This window comes from Lagenorhynchus albirostris, chromosome 21 (genome assembly GCF_949774975.1).
Source record: "Lagenorhynchus albirostris chromosome 21, mLagAlb1.1, whole genome shotgun sequence".
NCBI lineage: Eukaryota > Metazoa > Chordata > Mammalia > Artiodactyla > Delphinidae > Lagenorhynchus > Lagenorhynchus albirostris.
This window is the reverse complement of record NC_083115.1, coordinates 19,415,911-19,435,749: the sequence shown is the minus strand read 5'-3', so window position 1 is coordinate 19,435,749 and position 19,839 is coordinate 19,415,911. Positions and strand designations below refer to the sequence as shown.

At 35.0% G+C, this 19,839-nt stretch overlaps 1 long non-coding RNA gene across 1 annotated transcript in view; it reads right to left on the bottom strand.

Annotated features, from left to right (window-relative positions):
* LOC132512721 (uncharacterized) overlaps positions 1 to 19,839 on the bottom strand; it is a 122,793-nt gene that overhangs the window by 83,025 nt on the left and 19,929 nt on the right. Inside the window, exon 2 of the long non-coding RNA XR_009538300.1 lies at positions 3,449 to 3,569. This is a non-coding gene — a long non-coding RNA (uncharacterized LOC132512721). The remainder of the gene's footprint in view (positions 1 to 3,448; positions 3,570 to 19,839) is intronic.

Here is a 19,839-nt window from a genome sequence, read left to right as displayed (position 1 = left end):
ACACATACATAATAGCATGTGTTTCTTGGTTGACTTCCAGCTGATTTGTTGTAAGCCCTCTTAATCAGACTGTTGATTTCGATTTTGAAATGTTTTTCTTACCCCTCTTCTCTCTCAGGTTTTCCTAAAGCACAGGTCTGATCATGTTATATTCTTAGGGAACATTTCACAGGACTCAACATTGCTATAGAATGCAGTGCAGACTTTCAGCTTCATCTATGATGCTCTCTTCCTGGTCTTATTTTTCACATCATGAAAAATACCGAACCACGACTCATTTTTGGCATAAAAAGCTGCTAGCCTTTTTCTTAAAACATAACATACTCCATTTTTCCGCTTCTCTGCTTTTTGCCCTTCTCCTAAATGCTGTCAAAATTTCACCCATTCAGCTCAAATGCTTCCTGCTACATAAAATCTTCAATCACACACATCAGAATTGCAGCCTAAAAAATTACATGCTTCCTTGTATTTTAATTAGTTGTATATGTGCCTGCTTTTCTACTGTACCTATCTATTCAATAAATTATTAAGTTGAATTTTCAAATAAATACTAATCATAAACCTCTTTATTTGTAAAAATAGAGAAGATAGATTCCTGTAGAAATGATGCAGAACAAAATTCCGTCAGAGCCAATATGGACCTTCGGCCTCATGTCACAAGCATGCATCTTTAGGCTCCTGCTTTCTTTTCTTTTACCCTTTATGCATTTTCAATCCACTCGAAGCCCTCTCCCATAGGATCCTAATCACTGAGAAAGCTCTAATTCTGTCAACCAGGCTGGTCACTGCCAGTCTGCATCTACTGAAATGCACTTTTTATTATCCCATTCAGGAACAACTCTCAATCTGAGACAAAACTGTACAGATGGAATATAGGGGGGTAATATGTCTCTTTTCTGGAAACTGTACAACATTGAGATACTCTAGGGTACTGCTTTATGAAAATTAGATTCCTTTGAATATACTTCCTAGGGGCATTTTCATCCAGCTCATCTGAAGACCAGGCCTCTGCTTGTGTTGTACAATAAGAGATGATAACGGTGAATATTTCTGAGAAGTTAGCCTGGGAAGTGATTACCAAGAAAAAAGTGAGAATGACTGGGGGGAGGGGATGGGTGAACAGAAATTTGGCATTTTTTTAAACATTCCTACATTTTTTGTGACTAATTCCTGTCCAGTTAAAAAATATGACATGGATTTCAAGCCTTAGCAAGGCACAAGAATCATCCCGTATAACTTTAAAAAATGCATATTCTCAATTCCTACAGTGATTATTTTCAGAATGTCCAGGGCTGAGGCCCATGTACTGTTTTTAAAGCTTCTCAGATACTTTGGAAGTAACCCGTCCTTAGATCGGCTGGGAACTAATAAATCTTTGGCATATACTTAATGACATGTTTTCTGATTTACCAGAATACAAGCGGAGCTCATTTTATTATGCTTCACTTTATTGTGCTTTGAAGATATTGCATTTTTTTTTAAGGTTTGTGGCAGCTTGGCATCAAGTTGAAGGTTTATGGTTTATGAAGGTTTATGGCAATTGAAGGTTTATGGCAACTTGGCATCAAGCAAGTCTATAGGCTCTATTTTTCCAACAGCATTTGCTCACTTCGGGTCTCTGTGCCACATTTTGGTAATTCTCAAAATATTTCAAAGTTTTTCATTATTATTATTTGTTAATGTGATTTGTGGCCGGAGATCTTCGATGTTACTATGGCAAAAAGATTACGACTTACTGAAGGTTCAGGTGATGGTTAGCATTATTTAGCAGTGAAGTATTTTTTAATTAAGATGTGTACTTTTTTAGACACAATGCTATTACACACTTAATAGATGACAGTATAGTGTAAACGTAACTTTATATGTAAACGTAACTTTATATGCACTGGGAAGCCAAAAAAAAAAAAGTGGCTCACTTTATTGGGATACTCGCTTTATTGCAGTGGTCTGAAACTGAGCTTTCAATATCTCTGAGATATGCTTTTATTGTCCAGACTTTAGAATGTCTTTCTGAAATTTCTTGAGGATGAAATCCTCATGCAGAAAGGCTTTTAGATTTCATTCTATGATAGTATCAGAGCATAAAGTATAGATTTGTAGATTTTCTGAAATGGACTTTAATTCAGTTGGTTTTTTGAATCTAACCTGAAGAACCTTAAAAATTATTCATGCCCTTAATTAGTACACATATATATGTATGAATTAATCCCAAAGTTTCAAAATATCACAGTTAGAATACAAACATATTCATCATACTTTGTAATAATTAAATACTTTTTTTAGAAAATGGAATTCTTTAAATTTTTATCACCCCTGAAAGTACTAACAATTTAATGTTGTTCTGTTGATTTTTAAATGATGAACTAATAATGCAGTTTCTAACTTGCCTTTCTTTATAGTGTCCATTGCTTCAAAGACAGAACAATTTATAAAAACAGAAACCTCCAAATAAAGAAAAGGATGAAATTCATAAATTAAAACATGTAGACATTATATTTGAAGGGCACTTAGACTTTATAAGTGTATTTTTCCCTAGAATACATGAAATTCTTACCTATCTGTGAGAGTAAAATTTAATGAACTTTTTAGACTAATTTCTACGTTATCTTTAAATGACCGTATTTAATCAGAAAGGAAATAAAAATCAGTACCTACTTGGAATAGGTTAAATTTAGACTTAATTTTCATCCCTATATTATTTAGTCTAGATTTTATTTATTTAACATAGATCTTTAATGATTATTTAATTGATTTCATGTGTGAGTTTATTCTATAATGAGTTAGAGGAAGAATATGTGCCCCTTTTTGATTAGTCAAAATATTTTTATAGCACACATTTCCAAATTGTAAATAAATACAGAATATTTTAAAACATTTTTTTAATTGAGAGATCCTAAGTTACTGACAGTTCTTATATGAGTAGAAATATTTTTCTTCAAAGATATTGTAAGACCTTCTGTCAATCATGATTTAGAATTTTAAGTAATCAATATTTATTGTTTAGGAACCTATAAGATGATTGCTTTTATATTTAACTTTTGTTGTTAAAAAATTATTTGACTTTTTAAAATGTGACTTAAAAATTTTTTTTTATTTAAGTATAGTTGAATTATAATGTGTTTAAAGTTTGACTTTTGACTAAAAGATTTCATACTCAATTTTCTTCTTGGTAATACAGAATGATGTTTTTGGAAGAACATAACGTACACATCTAAATCAGAATTAGTATTTTCTCTCTTTTTGAGGTTATGTCAGTGCTGGATTATTCAACTAAGCATAAGCTAAGGGCACCATCAAAACAATATCAATATAGCTATACTTACAGTGATATAAATGGATAGATAAAGAGAAATGATTAGATGTTTAATATCATTTAAGTATTCATTATGAGAAAAATCAAATACAGAACTAATTAAAAATATTTCACTTGTTTTACAGAGTGGTTTACCTTGATTCAAAATTTGGGTCTGGAGCAATATCATCTTTCTGTTCTTAAGAGTCTCTATAAGCATAATTGGGCTCTTGGTCAACTGTTTCTATCTTAGATTCCATGGTATCCGTATGTTTATCTATAAAATAAAGTGGAGAGTTGAAACTGTGATGCCTAAAACATTCTTTATTCCTTAAGCAAGTCGCAACTCTTGTGATTTCATTGGAAAAATAGAAACCTGAAGAATTATTTCTGTAACTTTATCAGAGGAACACAAATCAATGTATTTAAAGGAAAGCTTAACTTGAGTTTAGACAGGTAAATCAGTTTAGGAGACATTGTGTAATATCTAGTGTATCCAAGTTTTGATACTTGAAAGTTGACTATGAATTGATGTTTCTACCTTGATTTAGCTAATAAATTTCTCATCATACGTACTATATTCCAGGCAAGGGGCTAGAGATATCATGATCAACAAGGCCACGTTCTTGCTCTTGGGAATCTCACAGACTTGAGTTTCTTCTCCAATAAAGCCAAGCTCTATAAAAAGAGCTAGTTTAAGATACTGCAGATTAGGAACAAAGATGGCAGAGTAGAAGGACATGCTGTCACTCTCTCTTGCGAGAACACCAGAATCACAACTAGCTGCTGGACAGTCATCGACAGGAAGACACTGGAACTCACCAAAAAAGATACCCCACATCCAAAGACAAAGGAAAAGCCAAAATGAGATGGGAGGAGGGGTGTAATCACAGTAAAAGCAAATCCCGTTAACTGCTGGGTGGGTGACTCACAGACTCGAGAACACTTATACCACAGAAGTCCACCCACTGGAGTGAAGCTTCTGAGCCCCATGTCAGGTTCCCAACCTGGGCGGTCTGGCAACAGGAGGAGGAATTCCTAGAGAATCAGACTTTGAAGGCTAGTGGGATTTGATTTGCAGGACTTCGACAGGACTGGAGGAAACAGAGACTCCACACTTGGAGGGCACACACAAAGTAGTGTGGGTATCAGGACCCAGGGGAAGGAGCAGTGACCTCAGGGGAAACTGAACTAGACCTGCCTGCTAGTGTTGGAGGGTCTCCTGCAGAGGCTGGCGGTGGCTGTGGGTCACTGCGGTGACAAGGACACTAGCAGCAGAAGTTCTGGGAAGTACTCCCTAGTGTGAGCCCTCCCATAGTCCACCATTAGCCCCACCAAAGAGCCCAGGTAGGCTCCACTGTTAGGTTGCCTCAGGCCAAACAACCAACAGGGAGGGAACTCAGCCCCACCCATCAGCAGTCAAGCAGATTAAAGTTTTACTGAGCTCTGCCCACCAGAGCAACAGTCACCTCTACCCACTACCAGTCCCTTCCATCAGAAAACTTGCACAAGCCTCTTCGATAGCCTCATCCACCAGAGGGAAGACAGCAGAAGCAAGAAAACTACAATTCTGCAGCCTGTGGAACAAAAACCACATTCACAGAAAGACAGACAAGATGAAAAGGCAGAGGGCTATGTACCAGATGAAGGAACAAGATAAAACCCCAGAAAAACAACTAAATGAAGTGGAGATAGGCAACCTACCAGAAAAGGAATTCAGAATGATAGTGAAGATGATCCAGGACCTCAGAAAAGGAATGGAGGCAAAGATCAAGAAGATGCAAGAAATGTTTAACAAAAGAATTAAAGAAGAAGAATTAAAGAACAAACAAACAGAGATGAACAATACAATAACTGAAATGAAAACTACACTAGAAGGAATCAACAGCAGAATAACTGAGGCAGAAGAACAGATGAGGCAGAAGAACGGGTAAGTGACCTGGAAGACAAAATGGAAGACTTCACTGCTGTGGAACAGAGTAAAGAAAAAAGAATGAAAAGAAATGAAGACAGCCTAAGAGACCACTGGGACAACATTAAATGCAACAACATTCACATTATAGGGGTCCCAGAAGAAGAAGAGAGAGAGAAAGGACCCGAGAAAATATTTGAAGAGATTATAGTTTAAAACTTCCCTAATGTGGGAAAGGAAATAGCCACCCAAGTCCAGGAAGCACAGAGAGTCCCATACAGGATAAACCCAAAGAGAAACACGCTGAGACACATAGTAATCAAACTGGCAAAAATTAAAGACAAAGAAAAATTATTGAAAGCAGCAAGGGAAAAATGACAAATAACATACAAGGGGACTCCCATAAGGTTAACAGCTGATTTCTCAGCAGAAACTCTACAAGCCAGAAGGGAGTAGCATGATATACTTAAAGTGATGAAAGGGAAGAACCTACAACCAAGATTACTCTACCCGGCAAGGATCTCATTCAGATTCGATGGAGAAATCAAAAGCTTTACAGACAAGCAAAAGCTAAGAGAACTCAGCACCACCAAACCAGCTCTACACCAAATGCTAAAGGAACGTCTCCAAGTGAGAAACACAATAGAAGAAAAGAACCTACAAAAACAAACCCAAAACAATTAAGAAAATGGTCATAGGAACATACATATCGATAATTACCTTAAATGTGAATGGATTAAATGATCCAGCCAAAAGACACAGGCTTCTGAATGGATACAAAAACAAGACCCATATATATGCTGTCTATGAGACACCCACTTCAGACCTAGGGACACATACAGACTGAAAGTGAGGGGATGGAAAAAGATATTCCATGCAAATAGAATACAAAGGAAAGCTGGAGTAGCAATACTCATATCAAATAGACTTTAAAGAATGTTACAAGAGACAAGGAAAGATACTACATAATGATCAAGGGATCAATCCAAGAAGAAGATATAATAATTATAAATATATATGCACCCAACATAGAAGCACCTCAATGCATAAGGCAACTGCTAACAGCTATAAAAGAGGAAATCGACAGTAACACAGTAATAGTGGGGGACTTTAACACCTCACTTACACCAATGGACAGATCATCCAAAATGAAAATAAATAAGGAAAGACAAGCATTAAATGACACAATAGACCAGATGGATTTAATTGGTATTTATAGGACATTCCATCCAAAAACAGCAGATTACACTTTCTTCTCAAGTGTGCATAGAACATTCTCCAGAATAGATCACATCTTGGTTCGCAAATCAAGCCACAGTAAATTTAAGAAAGCTGAAATCGTATCAAGCATTTTTTCTGACCACAATGCTATGAGATGATTAGAAATGAATTACGGGGAAAAAAACATAAAAAAACACAAACACATGGAGGCTAAACAATACATTACTAAATAACCAAGAGATCAGTGAAGAAATCAAAGAGGAAATCAAAAAATACCTAGAGACAAATGACAATGAAAACACGATGATCCAAAATCTATGGGATGCAGCAAAAGCAGTTGTAAGAGGGAAGTTTATAGCTATACAAGCCTACCTTAAGAAAAATCTCAAATCAACAATCTAACCTTACACCTAAAGGAATTAGAGAAAGAGAAACAAACAAAACCCAAAGTTAGCAGAAGGAAAGAAATCATAAAGATCAGAGCAGAAATAAATGAAATAGAAACAAAGAAAACAATAGCAAAGATCAATAAAGCTAAAACCTGGTTCTTTGAGAAGATAAACAAAATTGATAAACCATTAGCCAGACTCATCAAGAAAAATAGGGAGAGGACTCAAATCAATAAAATTAGAGATGAGAATAGGAAGTTACAAGAGACACTGCAGAAATACAAAGCATCCTAAGAGACTACTAAAAGCAAGTCTATGCCAATAAAATGGACAACCTGGAAGAAATGGACAAAACTTAGAAAGGTATAACCTTCCAAGACTGAACCAGGAAGAAATAGAAAATATGAATAGACCAATCATAAGTAATGAAATTGAAACTGATTAAAAATCTTCCAACAAACAAAAGTCCAGGACCAGATGGATTCACAGGTGAATTCTATCAAACATTTAGAGAAGAGCTAACACCCATCCTTCTCAAACTCTTCCAAAAAATTGCAGAGGAAGGAACACTCTGAAACTCATTCTATGAGGCCACCATCACCCTGATACCAAAACCAGACAAAGATACTACAAAAAAAAAATTACAGACCAATATCACTGATGAATATAGATGCAAAAATCCTCAACAAAATACTAGCAAACAGAATCCAACAACACATTAAAAGGATCATACACCATGATCAAGTGGGATTTTTCCCAGGGATGCAAGGATTCTTCAATATATGTAAATCAATCAATATGATAAACCATGTTAACAAATTGAAGAATAAAAACCATATGATCATCTCAATAGATGCAGCAAAAGCTTTTGACAAAATTCAACACCCATTTATGACAAAAGTCTGCAGGAAGTGGGCATAGAGGGAACCTACCTCAACATAATAAGGGCCATATACGACAAACCAACAGCAAACATCATTCTCAATGGTGAAAAACTGAAAGTATTTCCTCTAAGATCAGGAACAAGAGAAGGATGTCCATTCTCACCACTATTATTCAACATAGTTTTGGAAGTCCTAGCCATGGCAGTCAGAGGAGAAAAATAAAAAGAATACAAATTGGAAAAGAAGAAGTCAAACTGTCACTTTTTGAAGATGACATGATACTATACATAGAGAAATCTAATGATGCCACCAGAAAACTACTAGAGCTAATCAATGAATTTGGTAAAGTAGCAGGATAAAAAATCAATGCACAGAAATCTTTTGCACTTCTATACACTAATGATGAAAAATCTGAAAGAGAAATTAAGGAAACACTCCCATTTACCATTGCAACACAAAGAATAATAAACCTAGGAATAAACCTACCTAGGGAGACAAAAGACCTGTATACAGAAAACTATAAGACACTGATGAAAGAAATTAAAGATGGTACCAACAGATGGAGAGATATACCATGTTCTTGGATTGGAAGAATCAATATTGTGAAAATGACTATACTACCCAAAGCAATCTACAGATTCAATGCAATCCCTATCAAATTACCAATGGTAATTTTTATGGAACTAGAACAAAAAAATCTTAAAATTTGTATGGAGGCACAAAAGACCCCGAATAGCCAAAGCAGTGCTGAGGAAAAGAAACGGAGCTGGAGAAATCAGGTTCATCTTTAAGTATTTGCAGTTGTATTTTTCCTGAGGAAGAAAATGATAATGTTATCTACCTATTTCTGTATATATTTATTATTTTTATTTAAATTAAGAGTTTGGGTTTCCCTGGTGGCGCAGTGGTTGAGAGTCTGCCTGCTGATGCAGGGGACACGGGTTTGTGCCCCAGTCCAGGAAGATCCCACATGCCGCGGAGCGGCTGGGCCCGTGAGCCATGGCTGCTGAGCCTGTGCGTCCGGAGCCTGTGCTCCGTAACGGGAGAGGCCACAGCAGTGAGAGGCCCGCGTACTGCAAAAAAAAAAAAAAAAGTTATGCTACAGTGTTTCTCATGAATAAAAGGAAAATATCTGAAAAACAGTTACATTACAAAGATGAAAATGAGTATCCTGAATGTTTCATGAAAACTCACCCAGAAGGCACTACGTATTTTGGAATCAGCTGGCATGGATGCCTCAGGACACATAAACAATGTAACTGAATTGAAGAAACTTCAGAAGTCTTAGAGCCTTAAAATATTTCACCTTTTGGAAAAGATTTATTGAAGTAAATAAAATAATAAAATTTGGCTAAATTGAAAAATATAATGGGATGGAAGCATGGAACATCTATGATTATTATTTTTTTAATTTTAGCTTTATTGAGCTATAATTGACAAATAAAATTGTAAGATATTTAAATTGTACATTGTGGTGATTTGATATAGATATACACTATGAAAGTATTCCCTTTATCAAGCTAATTAACACATCTGTCACCTCACATATTTATCACTGTTTTTGGTGAAATGATTATTCTTGATCAAAGAATCTGTCAGTGGACACTTAGGTGTTTTCCTCACCACCAAGTAAGGTGAAACAGAGAAGCATATGAATATACTATGAGAAGGTCATTCAAAACAATTTGCAAAAAACTTGAAGTATTTTCTTTATCATTCATTCATTCAACCTAGATATATGTATAGAGTGAAAACACTCATTACATATACACATATACACATAGGAGCCAGAGGATACAATGATAAAGAAGTAAGGTTTCTACACTCAAAGAGATTAAGATATAGCAGTCAAGACCTGTATAAAACAAGCATCTTTATAAGGCAGAATATTAACAAGAATCTAACATAGATGTTTATGGAAGGAAGAGAAAACTTTTCGATAAAAACAAACAAAAAAAATCTATTAAAACATGGACAGAGGATCTTAAACAGACATTTTTTTTCCAAAGAAGACATTCAGATGGCCAAAAGGTACATGAAAAGATGCTCAGCATCACTGATCATGAGGGAAATGAAAACCAAACCATAATGAGATATCACCTTACACCTGTTAGAATGGCTATTATCAAAAAGAGAAGCAATGACCAGTGTTGGTGAGAATGTGAAGAAGAGAGAATCCTTGTGCACTGTTGGTAGGAATGTTCAGCCAATATGAAAAATAATATGGAAGTTCCACAAAAAATTAAAAATAGAACTACCATATGGTCCAGCAATTCCACATCTGGGTTTATATCCAAAGGAAATAAAAACAAGATATTGAAGAGATGTCTGAACTCCCATGTTTATTACAGCATTATTCACAATAGCCGAGAAATGGAAACAGCGAAAGTGTTCATCGATGGATGAATGGATAAAGAAGATAGGAGTTACACACAACACACACACACACAATGGAATACCATTCAGCCATGGGAAAGGAAATCGACCCTGAGGGCATTATGCTAAGTGACATAAGTCAGAAAGAGAAAGAAATATACTGTTTGATCTCACTTATATTTGGAATCTAAAAAAGTGGATCTCTTAGAAACAGAAAGTAGAATGCTGGTTACCAGGGGTTTGGTGGGGTTGGGGGGCGGGTTGAGGAAATGTTGTCTAAGGCTACAAACTGACGACTAATAGATAATACGATAATATAAATCCTGGAGATTTAAGGCACTGAATAGTGATTATAGTCAATGGTACTGTATTATAAATTTCAAAGTAATAGATAATATAGGTCCTGGAGATCTAAGGCACAGAATAGTGATTATAGTCAACGGTACTGTATTATAAATTTCAAAGTTGATAAGAGACTAGGTCTTAACTCTTCTTACCACAGCAAAGAAATGATGTGACATGAAAGAGGTGTTAGCTAACGCTAAAGTGGTAATCACACTGTGATGCTGAAATGTATCAAATCGACATGTTGTACACCTTAAACTTACCCAATGTTTAAGTCAGTGCATCTCAAGTTTTTAAAAAAAAGAAAAGAGAAACTTCAAGGGCAAGCATCACTGAAAAGGTACCCTATGAAAAGTGCTTTGAAGGAAGCATAGGACTTTGAAAGGTAGATGTTTTGAAGGAGGGTACTCCAGGCAGAAGTAAAAATAGCACAAACAAAACCAGGGACACAAAAACATACAGGATATGTTCAAAGAAAATGAGTAACAGGCTGTAGATTTAAAGTACATTCAGATACATAATACAAAATGAGGTAGAAATAATACAAAATGAGGTAGAAAAGTGAATTTCAGTCAGATTTTAAGAAGATTAAAGATAGCTTAAAAATAGCTTGTTCTCTACAGGAAATCCACAGAAATTTTAAGTTATACTTAAAGAAGAGAATGGCTAAATGCAGGGACATGACTTAGGAAATCTGGCCACAGTCCAAGTAAAGGAAAATGAGAACTAAATCTAACAAAACACACTGAGAACGGAAGAGAGGAAAGGTTAAAAGGAAGTCACCAAAAACAAAAAACAAAAAAAACCCCAAAACCACAAAGAATTTTTTCCTTCCAGTTTATAATTGACATATAGCAAGTATAAGTTTGAGGTGCACAGCATAAAGATTTGACTTACATACATCGTGAAGTGGTGACCACAATAAGTTTAGTGAACGTCCATCATCTCATAGAGATACAAAATTAAAGAAATAGAAAAAAAATTTTTTGTGATAAGAACTCTTAGAATTTCCTCTATTAACAACTTCCATATATAATGTACAATAGTGTTAATTATATTTATCATGTGGGACATCACTTTGCTAGTACTAATCTTATAACTGGAAATTTGTACCTTTTGACTGCCTTCCTCACCATTTCCTCTCCTTCCAACCCCGTCCCCTCCGGTAACCACAGATCTGATCTTTTTTTTTTTTTCTATGAGTTTGTTTGTTTGAGAAATCAAAGAATGTGAAAACCAGAGTTAGAAAGACGAAAAGGAAAAGAGCAGCATCAAGGATTACTCTTAGGTTTCAGGTAGTGATTACTTAGAGAATGATTGTACTATGAATAAAAACTGAAAAGAAAGAAGAAGAAACTAACTTGGAGTAAAGGACCATAAAAATGATAAAATCTGTTTTGGTTATGCTGATCATTTCAGAATATTTAAGTAAAAATAATAAACAAGTATGTGGATATATTATTTTGAAGCATGAGACAGGTCTCTGGGATCCTGAAGAAATAAGACCTATTCACCTAGTGGCAGACACCAGTAGTATGCAGCAAGGAGATAAGATAGACTCTTGGAGATGGGTGCTCTTGGGCACTAAGTGGGGATAATGGCTGTTAGAGCACATATTAAAATATTTACGTCATGGTAGCTTGGAAATTTAGTAAGTTGAATATCATTTACTCAATAAATAATAGTTTTTATTTTCTCTATAGAAGCAGGTTAGTGGATGGTCAGAGAGCTAAAAATATGATGTGGAAGCAAGGGTGAGTGAACTTCAAGAAACAGAGATGGTTACCATTGTCAAAGAGTAAAGAGAGGTCAATGAAAGTGAAGATCGGGAAAGGTTCACAGATTTATTATTAAGCATTTATAGTGAAAGTTAACTGACAAGAAGTGAGAGGACGATGGGACCGTGGGGAAAGCACTAGGGCTACTCTTTCAAGAGGTTTGGTCTCAGGAGGACAAGGCACAGTGATACTTTGAAAGACTGTCAGTGCGAGGAAAGGCTTTTCCAGAAGGAAAAATTTAAGCCCATTAGTAGGGAGAGCAAACGTTAAGAAGAAAGGGAAAAACAGAAAATGGTGACTTAATAGAATGAGTTTTCAAGAAAGGAAGAAAAGGTTAATGTCAAAGTCCAGCTAGACAGTTTAGCACTAAAAGTTGAAGGAATTATGGATGTTTTCTTTTCTTTGAGACAGGAATGAAGAGTAAGATGCTAGTTATAGATGTGAGCAGTAGTGAGAGGGAAGTGGGACTGAACAAAAGGGATTTATAGTGTAATTAGCACTGTTTACCTACTTTCTCCAGAAATGCTGACATAGTCAGAAAGCAGTGGAGGTAGACCATAAGGACTACACAGATTTGGGGTTTATTAGAAAACAGGTAGCAGAAGTCAAACAAGCGAGATCTTTTAGAGTATTAATGAGACCATTAAAGAGGCTCCATTATGGATCTCACAGTCTAAGTTAAGGAGAAAAATGAAGTCAAAAAGAGGTTGACAAACCAGAAGTATAAAGATGATTCAAGGCATTAGACCTCACAGTGAGAACAAAGTTCAAGTTAGTTGCTAATGAAGGCAAAGAAAGAGTGGAAAGTAAGATAGTTCTGTCAGATAAGGAAATTTCAAAATCCATAATATTGATCAAGACTCAGAGTGAGCAAAAGAGTAAGCTCTTATTCATCCAGAATGTTTGAGGCATGAGATATCTGATTAAGTAAATATACTGACTTAGAATTAGCATTACAGATGTAAAAATATCTATGTAACATATTCCTACAAATAATTAAATACATGGGATTTTGCCAGATGAACTATTATTTTATTCCCAACAGTCATGGAAATATCTGAAATGTTAGACATCTGAGTTCCAAGTCAGTATTAGTGATAAGTTTAAGTAATATGAAGTAATGTACATCTATTTACATGCCTATCTTTCCTTATCTAATTATCTACCTATATATATATATACTTTAAAAAAATCTGTGTCTATATCTTTAAAATATTCTGGGTAGATTGCATAGACCTAGGTGTGTAAAAGCTCTTCTTACAAGTTGCCATCTTCCTTAACAGGTATATTAGACTTTGCTAGGAGACTGAAAAGAAGGATGGTGAGTTGATTCTATATTCACTCAGTAGTATGTATCATATAAATTTAATGCAAAGCAAAATGTACTTTAGTTGGTCATTGGAAAACCAAGAGGCAGAAAGGTCTTGGAGGACAACATTAACTGGGAGAAAAACATAGGGAAAAAAAAAAAGACAATAGGATAATCAAGGGCCATAGTAGGTTTTCTTTCCCTGGGGAAGGCTGAACTAGACATGGATAAAGTCAGCTAAATGCAAACCTCAGGACCCCTCTCTTTCCTCATTTTTCAACTATTTACTGTGGTATTTTCTACATTATATTTTTGATACGCAAAGGGATATAGAGCATGGGTAGTCAATTTTCACAAAGTAAATAATACATATAATTCAAACTTTACTGAATAAATAAGTTCAATCTTTAATGAGTCAGAAGAACTTCTGTGATGAGGGTTGAAGATAGATTGCTTCTCAGAGAAATTAAAGCTAGTCTATCTTAATTCATGCCGACCAATCTATATTGTGGAATTCAATTTGCCACTTAGCACCAGGCATTTATAAGAAAAAAAAAATAGAGGCATAATTGTTAACTGTGTCAGACAAGGAAGGAAGTGGCATAAACTATTTTGTCATCTATATTTCAGTGGTTTGCACTGGATGAGGTGCCAAAAGGCTTGACGTTAGTTGTTCTAACTGGACCACAACTTGGGTAAATTACTTAAAGATCCCCCCAAACTAAAGTCTTTTGTGTTAAGGAAAGGTAGCAGTAGGGTTTGTTTTTTAGGAGTCCATTTGGTTAAGGGAAACTAAATTCCAGTAAGCACGAGAGCCAAAAATATAAGAGAAATGTTTCCCTCTCCTGGAACAGTTCAAAGAGGGGCAAGTTCAGGGCTGGTAGGTGGCTCTGCCATCCTCAGTCAGCACCAAGTTCAAACCAGAAGACGAAGCAGAGGAGAGAGCCCTGGGCAAATATCTTTAAAGAGACAACAAAATGACTTGGAAGTAGCAAATATCACTTTCATTAATATCTCACTAGCTTAAAATTAGTCCCTGGCCACAACTAAGGAAGGAAGAAAGCATGTGTAATACAGTCTTTAATAAAGTATCCGTGGACAAAATGAAGACAGAGACGGTGGATGGTGGGGACAGTTGTTTTCTCTACTACTTCTCTCAGTGGGCAGAGATGTGTGCTAATTTCAGCAGCTCCACTTTATAGATACACCTTGGATGTTCTCTGTTTTTGTTTTTTAGTGTTTTTCCCACTTTCTCATCTTTATTCTTTGTAGCCAGACGTGCTTTTGAGTCATTTATTTCTGTTCAAGTTGTTATACCTGTCTTAGTCTACTTAGGCATGACTATACAGAGAGAATCATAGAGCCATATAATATTTCTATACTGTTTACAATTACAAGACATTTTCCCATCTTTTTCTCTACTCAAGAATACCTTGTGAGGGCTTCCCTGGTGGCACAGTGGTTGAGAGTCCGCCTGCCGATGCAGGGGACACGGGTTCGTTCCCCGGTCCGGGAAGATCTCACATGCCACGGAGCGAGCCATGGCCGCTGAGCCCGTGCGCCCGGAGCCTGTGCTCCGCAGTGGGAGAGGCCACAGCAGTGAGAGGCCCACGTACTGCAAAAAAAAAAAAAAAAAAAAAAAGAATACCTTGTGAGCAAAGCAGGGCAGGTGTTATTATTTCTATTTTTTCAGATCATCCCTGGATCAGAAATTTTTCATTTTCAGTTTTCAAACATGCGTTGAAAGGCCACTGTGTCAGCTGTGATTCCAGGGGCATGGGGATGGGAAGCTAAAACAAGTTATTTGCCTACCAGGGGCTTCCAAAGTAACACAGAAAAAAGAAACATAATTCATCACTGTGATACTATGGTAACTATGATACCAGTAGAAGATACAGTGAGTAATGGAAGGTAGAAATGGTTTCAGTACTCAACGGTGAACAAGCACCCAGGTTATCTGCATTTGATTCCAGGGCTGCTTTCATGAGAAAATGAGATTCTGATTGGAATTCAGGAAAGGAAAGAACACCAGCGTATGCTAGAACTCAGAGTAAGTGGGGTTCCATTTTGGCTTTAGAGACTAGGTTAATGGCTGGCTAGGTACAGGGAAGAAGGGGGACCATTCTGAAGAAGGTGATTATATTTGTAAAGCACGAACTTGGCAAGAAGCAGGGCGTTTGGGGATGGAAAGGAGTTACCAGACTGACAGAGGCAGAGCATGTGAACTGGGAAAAAAGGAAGAAGTAAAGCTTCACTCAGAGAATGGCACAAAATTGTAAGTGACCTTTAATGCCAGGTAGGAGAATTTGCTCTTCATGCAGAAGGCAAGAGGGTGTAGGAGTTTCCTGAGCAGGTGAGTGACATAACAATAGCGGTATTTTAGGAAGATTATTATAGTGGAAGGATGGATAAGAGAAGGAGTGAGTATGGGCAGGCTTACCAAGTGAAAGTCTCGGTTTCAGTCTTAGTAGCCAGAATTGAGAAGAAAGGGTAAATCCGAGAGACATTTTGAATAAAAAAATGGCTGAACGCAATGACAGACTGCCTCTAGGGACTTTCAAAATGAAGAGTGTCAAAAATTACTTTTCTCTTTGTAGTCATTATACTTTTCATCTCATTGTACTTTCCATTAATTCTTTATGACCTGCCATTTAAGCAACAAGAATAATTTAAACTTAGGAAGAAATGTGACTATCATTTTCTGAAAAGTACAATGAAATGAAAGATGTTAAAAGTACACTGCATGTAGTAAGTGCTCAATAAATGTTCATGAAGAAATTAAATTTTAAAATTACCAAATATATAAAGTAAACCTCTCAGGAACTCGCTTTTTGATCTAGCGTTGTCACACTTGAGCTAAGTGAAGCATGAAGTCTAGAACAAGAAAAAAATGAAGATTTTAAAGTGTTTTAAGCAGTGAAATGTCACCAGAAACTGCTTCACAAATGTAAGAAAAGAAATTGACACAATCAGCTTGAAAAGTCATATACTGAAATATAAATGAGAAGTACCCCATCTAATTTTTATAACAGAGGTAAAATACTGGATTGACAAAATTATCTACGTATATACTGATAGTACTAGAGTTCATTTAGAAAAGAAACCATATCTCAAATGAAACAATACCTGTTTAGTGACAAGAAAATAGAAATGAAATATTATCTTTATAAATGTTCTATATATGATAGTAGCTGAATTGTTATTATGAACAAAAGGTAAGTGAGAAGAAAGACACCGTTAGGTCATTTCATGGGATTAAAACTTTGAATGACAAAGAAATTAATTACAAATACAAAATTCCAATATGTTTAAATCCAGATTATTTCCACAAAATATATAGGCAAGTTTGTTGGAAAATGGCTTCAATTAGCATAATGAGGTGTGAAATAATAAAATCATTGCTTGAATGTTAAATATACCATTTTGCTTATTCAGGACAATATATATCTCAGTAAAATTTGATATTTGTAAGTTTATAAAGGTATTTATGGACAACTACAGAAAAATAAGAGAAGCCGAACCAATCAATAATATACAAATATATTAATTTCATAAGTAAGAATATTGCCACAATCTCCACAAAATTTCTTAGCAAAATATTTCATTTATATTATACATTCAATTAAAATGTTGAAATAATTTTGAAACATACAAAATTGCTGTGAAGTGCATCTCTAGTAAGCTAGATGATTTAGAAAATGTCAATTATATTATTCATATGTATTCTGAAATGAGCTATAGAAAAATATCTCCAAAGTATGTATATACCTATGAACTCATTAATTTTCTTCATTTACATGTTCTGTTCAGTATGATTTTATTGAGTCACCCTGGTATTTGTTGATGAATGCAATGTTACCCCCTTCTAAAACGTTCCAATGAAATTTATAGTTGGAATTAATCTGATTTCATATTCTTACAAAAGTGTTTTGTTCAAATCTCTTTTAGAAGACTTACGTAGACATTCTGCTATGAATTAGTCTTTCCTGGAATTTATGAGAAACTCATTCAGTCCTTGTTGAATAAATATATTAAATTTTGAATCCTCTTTCCTCTTTTCCTGGCACCCTGAATATAGAAAGTGCTCAGCAAATAAATTTGAGTCTCTTCATATTTTGGCAGTGCTCTCACCAATATTAAATAACATGCCTATAATTAGATACATAATTTAGATTTTAAATTTCTTTTTAAACATATTAAAATATTTTAAATGCCAAAATAGATTTGAACCATCATCAAATTGTCTTAGTTTACTAAACATAAAATATAGACATTAAGTCTAAAATAAAAATATTTTATCTGGAATAATAGTAATTAAATGACATTTTAAAAAGTTTAAAGTCATGTTTTTCCTAATGTTAAATTTAAAAATTCATTGAAGCTATTTTTTCTTTTATTATTTTCTTGGATGAATATTTGACATAATGAACTCAAAATACAAATCCATGTTTATTTTCATGTCCTTTGGTTTTACTTTAGTATTCAAGTTCTTTGTTTATAATTTAAAATATTTTCCTTAAATAAAAATGTGTATGCAAATCATTTTAAGGTTGAAACTAGATGTAGCTTCCAGTGGTCATTGACACTACTCCCTCATTTTAAAATAAGCTAAAGGATATTTGAATACTGTGTCTTTATCAAGAATATTTATCAGTTGGTTAATGTCAAAACCAGTGCTTAATTATTTCCAGTCCCCCTTTTCTACCCATTAAAAACTTAAGCACTGAATTATGGTCCTGAATATATTTATTGATATATTGTGTATAAAGAGATAATTGAACTTTTAATTTGTCTTCTAAAAAAGGATTTGTTCAATACAATAAAAACACACAAAAGTCAGTTGCCCTGAGTGCATTTCCTATAGAAGGATATATTTAAAATGACTTCAGGTGCTTCATTAATTCATTCAGTTTCCTACATTGTCTTTTAAGTTCATAAAGAAGTGATGTCTGCCTTTTGGTTTTAAGATACAGTCTTTTCTCATTCTGGTTTCCTCATTTCTATTTTCCCACTCCAATAAATATATGAAACCTAATAAGGACCAAAAGAGAAAATGCTGATGGTGGAATAATATTTCAGAGCCCTAAGCGTGAATTCCAGAGACATATAATTTTATTATTATTTTTTAACATCTTTATTGGAGTATAATTGTTTTATGATGTTGTGTTAGTTTCTGCTGTATAACAAAGTGAATCAGCTATACATATCCCCATATCCCCTCCCTCTTGCGTCTCCCTCCCTCCCGCCCTCCCTATCCCACCCCTCTAGGTGGTCACAAAGCACCGAGCTGATCTCCCTGTGCTATGCAGCTGCTTCCCACTAGCTATCTATTTTACATTTGGTAGTGTATATATGTCAATGCTACTTTCTCACTTTGTCCCAGCTTACCCTTCCCCCTTCCCTGTGTCCTCAAGTCCATTCTCTACGTCTGCGTCTTATTCCTAGAGTCTGTCATACAGAGTGAAGTCAGAAAGAGAAAAACAAATACCTTTTGCTAACAATATATATAGAATCTAAAAAAAAAATTGGTTCTGATGAACCTAGGGGCAGGACAGGAATAAATCAAATAAATCAAATCCATAGTAAACATAATTTTAGATACAAGCATGCCAATTAACTGTTGAGCTTTTCTTTCTTTTCAATTGATCAGTAATAAAATTCTAACAGAGACACAGCTCACAAGCTAGTTTAGTAAAATTTCTTAATATTTGAAATATTTATAGAACTTAGTTTATGGTCATGTTCACCTTTAATCCTTATTATACTTATATCAGAATTGCCTTATTATATATCACACATGGAAAACTAATTCTCAGAGGAGTTAAATCATCTACTCCAAGTGGCAAAATTGGTATGCATCTTAGTTGGAATTTAAACCCAAGTTTCTGTATAAAACCACTGGATAGTTAGCAGTACTTTCTGCCAAGTCACCTGTTGCAGGTAATTACAATTTGCAACTTCCCTAAAGATTCTTCTCAAGGAGAAACATTTAAGTTTCTGGATGAATAAGAAGTTACATCTTAATAACCTTCAAAACATATCACTACTCCTTGAAATAAGCCTGCAGTTGTCAGGCTCCTGTTGGTTAATTTCCTTTGCTGGGAAGACTTGATCCCATTTTCATTGCTTTCCTGCTGGCAAAAACCTGCTCATGTCAAATCATATATATTAGAGCACTTTTGATTTTCTCTATAATTCATCTATTTTTTTTAATGATAGCAGTATGTGCCCATGTTAAAACTGTAACCTTCAGAATAGGAAAGAGATTTAAGAACAACACAAGAAGACTATTTTTTCCCCCTATAATTAGAATAGTCAAACAGTGGAATAGGT